The sequence below is a fragment of the Schistocerca nitens genome, chromosome 4 (genome assembly GCF_023898315.1).
Source record: "Schistocerca nitens isolate TAMUIC-IGC-003100 chromosome 4, iqSchNite1.1, whole genome shotgun sequence".
NCBI classification, from domain to species: Eukaryota; Metazoa; Arthropoda; class Insecta; order Orthoptera; family Acrididae; genus Schistocerca; species Schistocerca nitens.
Window position 1 is genome coordinate 618,215,021 of NC_064617.1, and position 6,280 is coordinate 618,221,300.

A 6,280-nucleotide genomic window follows, 5' to 3' on the forward strand; every position below is an offset into this window, starting at 1 on the left:
GTCATTTGACGAAGGATACAAGTCCATCACAGAGTACGGAACTGCCACCTTTCTTAAAGGACACATCTGTAGCTCAATATCGCAAGTTGACTTCCTGCTGTTGTTCAGTAGTAAGGTAACCACAAAACGCGTAGAGTTTATACTACAAATGAATATGTAGAAATGATGCTTTCAAAACAACTCAAGGAAAAAATAGTGTTGCTATGATGGATGCAAGCGACAATTTCAACTATAAAACAACATTCCTGTCTTTAGATACTGTCCCTGGAAGTGCTCCTAAGGATAGAAAAGTCAGCTTCAACGGTGCCCCATTTTTATTCTTCAAGTAAAACTCAGAAAACCCATCAGCAATAGTAACGAGAGAATACAATGATGGAGTTTTTAAACATGTCTTTCCACTTCAAATGCCAGTGCTCCGAATTAATACGACTGTATATGCCACCAGCGTATCCGCAAGGACATGTACCGATTAATGCAAAGAAGCTTGAATATATTAGCAAAGTAATGAAATACATGAAGTGCCTGACTCGAATCCAAGTTTCTTTCTGGCTATGAGCTAACCACTACGCTATCCTGGCACAGAGGCTTTTCAAAGATGCACGGACGATAACTCCTCAATCCAAATTCCCATTCATGGCTCACTTCACTTAGTATTCCACCTAAACTCGAACAGCATTGCAGAGTCTCGCCAACTACTGGAATAGCACCTCCGCATGGAACGATTTATTTCGAAACTGACATACCTGCTCAATTTCTTTGGAGAAATACTGATATCCTCGACTTGCAAAGCAAAGTGGTAAATTTATTTTGTGAAGGTGGTGCGGGGGGGGGGGGGGAGGGGGGGGCAGTGGAGGAGAGGGTTGCAACAGTCTTCGGACTGTTTTTATGCAGCCCTCTACGACTTCCTCTCTTGCGCCATCATCTTCACAGCACTCAGCGTCCTCAGTTATTTGTGGGATACACAGCAAACTGTCTTCTCCTACAGTATGTACCCCCTACGACTCCCTCTAGTGGTCCGCAGCTCGTGGTCGTGCGGTAGCGTTCTCGCTTCCCGCGCCCGGGTTCCCGGGTTCGATTCCCGGCGGGGTCAGGGGTTTTCTCTGCCTCGTGATGACTGGATGTTGTGTGATGTCCTTAGGTTAGTTAGGTTTAAGTAGTTCTAAGTTCTAGGGGACTGATGACCATAGATGTTAAGTCCCATAGTGCTCAGAGCCTCCCTCTAGTGCCATGGAGGATATTTCCTGATATCTTACCACGACCACATGCCCTGTCGCTTCTTCTTCACAAATTTTTCCACACCTTTCTCTCCTAGATGATTCCAGAGAAAATCTCCTCATTTCTTATATATCATTACAACATTCTTCTGTAGCACAATCTTTCAAATACTTCGATTACCTTCTTTCATGATTTCCCCAAATTTCATGTTTACTACCATTCAAACGTATATTCTCAAAAATTTCTTCCTCAAATTACGGCCAAAGTTTGATATTAGCAATCTTCCTTTGGCCAGGAATGATTTCTTTGCCGGTGATAGTCGCTTTTTATGTTCACTTTACTTCGTTCGTCTTACATCGTTTTGCTTCTAAGGCAGCATAATTTCTTCACATCATCTACCTAGTGGTGCACAATTTTGGTCTTAAGTTTCTTACTATTCTCATTTTTACTATTCCTCGTTACTTTAGTCTTCCTTTGGTTTACGCTCAGTCTATATTCTGTACTCAGTATTTACATCTTCATTTTCAATGAGGATATGAAGGTCATCAGTGAAACTTGTCGTTGATATCCTTTCACTCCAAATTTTGATCACACTCTAGAAACTTTCTTTTATTTCCGTTATTGCTCCTTTGACGCATATTTTGAACACTGTGGGTGAAAGGCGGAATCACCGTATTATTATGTTTTAAATCAGATCATTTCATTCTTGGTTTTCCACATTTATTGTTCCCTTTTGGTTCTTGTGCTTATTGCATATTACCCGCCTTTCCCTGTTGCTTAATCCTATTTTCCCCAGAATTTCGAACTGTTTTCACCATTTTACATTGTCGAATGCCTTTTCCAGGTCGACAGATCTACAAAATTGTCTTGATTGTCCTTCATTCTTGCTTCCATTATCAACCGCAACGTCGAACTGCCTCTCTGGTGCCTCTACCTTTCCTAAAGTCAAACTGATAGTCATCTTACAGAGCCTGCTTCCTTATCCATTCTTCTGTACATTATCCTTGTCAGCAGCTTGGATGCATTAGCTCTTACTCTGACTGAGCGATAGTTCTCGCAATTATCTGCGCTTGCTATCTTTATAATAGTATGCGTGACATTTTTACGAAATCCGAATACTGTCTCCAGGCACATAGATTCCACACGCCACCTTGAATATTCATTTGGTTGGCGATTTTCCAGACCTTGTTATTAATTCTGAAGGAAGTTGATTGGCGGTCTTCCAAAGCTCTGTAACATTCTGACTCTAACATTGGATCCCCTACGTTTTTCTTAACTAAATTCCTTTCTTCTTTCATGACGTCATAAGACAGTTCCTCCCCTCCTGCAGTGCTCGTACTCATACACCTATCCGCTCTCTCCTCTGTGTTTAGCAGTGGAATTTCTCTTGCACTCTGCCGTTGCCGATCTGGTTTTTATTTAGCCTGAGGTAGTTTTAACTTCCTACGTGCTGAATCAATCTTCGCGAGGGACATTTCTTTTTCGATTTGTTCGCATTTTTCCTGGACCCCTTAACCTCGGATTCCCTGCTCTCTCTATTTATTTCACTCCTAATTGACTTATATTCCTGTCTTCTGCTGAACACTTTTCTATTTCCTCCTTTCTCGACCAGTTGAAATGTTTCTTCTGTCTCCCAACATTTCACCGGTAGTACTTTCCTTCTACCTATATTTTGTGTTCATCTTCTGTGATTTCCCTCTTTAGAGAAGCCCATTCCTCTTCAACGGAATTTCTTAGAGTGTTATTCATTACTGCACTAACTAAAGCCCCAGAGAATGTCAAACAAACCTCATCATTTCTCAGTACTACAATATCTCACTTCTTTCCACATTGATTCTTCTGGACGACTGTCTTAATCTTTAACCTACTCTTAATTATTACTAAACTATGATCGAGTCTACATCTGCTCCTCCTTACGCCATAATATCCAATACCTGATTCCACAATACCTCTCTGACCATGTTGTAATACAGCTGGAATCTTCCCGTATCTCCAGGCAATTTTCGAAGTGTACCTCCTCATCCTCTCTTAAACAGTATATTCACTATAATTTTCCTAAATTTGCTCCAGAACTGAATTAATCTTTCTGCTCTCACTCCTACTACCGAGCCCACATCATCCCTTAATCCACTCTTCCATTCCTTCCACTAATACGGCATTCCAGTTATATACGAGTATTACATTTTTGTGACTCATAATACTGAATTAACCGTTCGGTATCTTCATATACTTTATCTCTTCCTCTTGCAGCTTGTGACGTATGAAAATATACCTCATTGTAATTGGTGTTGATTTGATGTCTATTATTACGAGAATAGTCTTATCATTTACTTGTCCATAGACATTCACTCTCTGCCCTGCCTTCCTGTTCGTGACGAAAACCTACTCCCGCTACACACCATTTTCTACTCCTGATGGTATTACACTATATTCGTCTCACCAGATGTACTTATCTGCATTACATTTTACCCCTGACGAAGATGACGGACGTAGTCATCGGAAGCTCGGGATTTTATCCAAATTTGACGCGGCAAGTAAACCGAGAACTTTTTATGCATTACATTTGATTTCACTAAACCCCACTCTATCTAGACTGAGCATTAGTATTTGTCTTTATGTTTACTAGATTCACTACTACATCCCGAGTCTTGACATTCCATTCTCTGACTCGTTGGTTATTCAATCTTTTCGTCATGATCAACTACCCCTTGAAAGTCGGCTCCCAGAGATCAGAGAGATGTTCTGATGTGAAATCTTTCATCAATGGAGAGATCATCTTGAGCCTTTTCCAGTTACAGGCGACACGTCTTGCGGGTACACATTACGTGTCTTTTATGCAGTGGTTTCCATTGCCTTCTGCGTCCCAGTGTCGTTGATCACAGCAGATCCTTCCGCTTGCTGGGGGCAGTCTACCACTCTAAGGGCATAACAGCACCTTGAACCTGCGTCCACTTCTCCGCTGTTTTGACAATGCTGTTGTCGAAATGAGGGTTACTTCTTATACCAGAAGTCTTGGACCGTCATTACTCATAACTTTTATTCAGAATTTCAACAGACGCTAAACGGTAGTCATCGTGATTATTTTGAAAAAACAAAAAAACAGCAGAAAATTATAAGTTCTTCGCAGATTGGAGCATTACCAAAGCAGAGCTGCATCTGAGGTAGTTTAGACGTTTCAGGAACTGAAAATGATGATAAATTCGAACAATAACCATTCACAGAGTAATACCGAGGGTTGTAGAGTTTTATTTATTAGCCACAACAATAAAGTTACGTAATTAATTGTTTGTCTGTATGCAGTTATATATCTGCACTCCTGATAGACACTGGAATCCCCATGGAACGCCGCTGGAAGAGTGAAAAAGGAAATCTCGTAACCCATCTCCAGTTTATCGAGAAAAAAGGTATCTGTATTTTTTTTCAGTGTAAATTATGACATACGTCTGCATTCGCCATAAGTAAGAAATTGCACGCCGCTGGAAGAGTGAAAAAGGAAATCCCGTAACCCATCTCCAGTTTATCAAGAAAAAAGATATCTGTATTTTTTTTTCAGTGTAAATTAAGACATACGCCTGCATTCGCCATAAGTAAGAAATTATACCATCACCTGTTTTCCTGATATGAAAAATCTTGAATGCTTGAGTTATGAGACAATTTTCAGTATACGAAGGAATATTCCCTGATAATGAAATATAAGCCAAAGTATATTTTTGGGGCTGTTTAGAAGAGCAGAGGAAACGTTTGCATTCAATACCCGCGCAACTGCGAAGAAAACTATGAAAATGGTTTTGATAGAACTGGCAAAGAATCGCTGAAAAGGTACTATCCATCATTATAAGAAAAAAGACTTAAGGGTAATTATTACATTCGTCACACCTTACGAATCTGAAAATGAATGACGTGTGCGAGATGGACGCCGTTGAAGATTTATCGTAATATCAGCTACTGATACTGATTTCGTGCGAAAGAAACAGTGCTCAGCTGAAGCCATAGTATGTACAGTGACTTAAGTGCCAGTATCTCGTAGTTAGTGGTTACAACGTCACGCTGAGGCGTTTGATTCAAAGCAAACAACTTTTAGATTTACTATTCTTTTCTGTGGTGAGTCAGTTCGTCCCTCTAAGTAGCGCTACACGAGCCGCGATGTGCTGACCGTTCGCAGACAGCAATAACAGCAGGGGTAGGCACTGCGTCACGCACCAGGAGTACGACGTCAGCTGAGTCACGAAGCACGGCGGCGGGAGGTATGTTACGACATTTACTGCAGCGAATGTCACAGAGGTCTCACGGAAACTGGTAAATAAATAAACACAAAGAGAAACAAACGAAAAAACGCATTACAACTAAGAACCTGGTTGCGGCAGCAGTGAAAGTTGTCAAAAAGTTAAATGGAACTTTACAAATTGAAAACGTACGGCGCCACCAAAGCAGATAAAGAAAAATTTGACACCCTGGAGCCCAGAACTTACAGGGCTAAGACGACAAGTTCGGAAAACAGAAATAACATGTGAAATAAGTTAGAGATTTTACATTCATGGAATACATGTACCTAAAAGAGCGGTATAAACGTTATTGAAAGTCTGTCAGACGACCTACGTGGCAGAGTTCGTGAAATCTCGCTTTATATCCCTCACTACTTTGTCCACAGTCCAGAGTCAGCTGTGTTTACACAATTCAAAGCGATAGCTGTAGTAAGCGTTGAAGCAATGAACATTGTCAGTCAGATGAACTATGATTCATTCGACGATGTCGTATTTGAGCCAAACAATCATGTTCAAGTACCCACGACATGAACCTTGTTTTTTACGTAGAAGCAGCCAGTATTTTATGATTTTGATTTCACAGTGACCTAGCACTTTCTTTAAAATGCCTGGCTGACAATTAAATCGTTTTGCCCATTTGTAGCATTGAACGGAAGAGCAGTCGGTAGTTCTTTTTCTTTAGTAAGCTCCGCCCCCCAGAATGCGTCCTACTGAGTGATCCCTGGCCAAAGTTCCTAGTAGGAACCATTTCAATTCAGGTACATTTTACCTGAGAGGATGCCATCATTATTACATCATTCAAC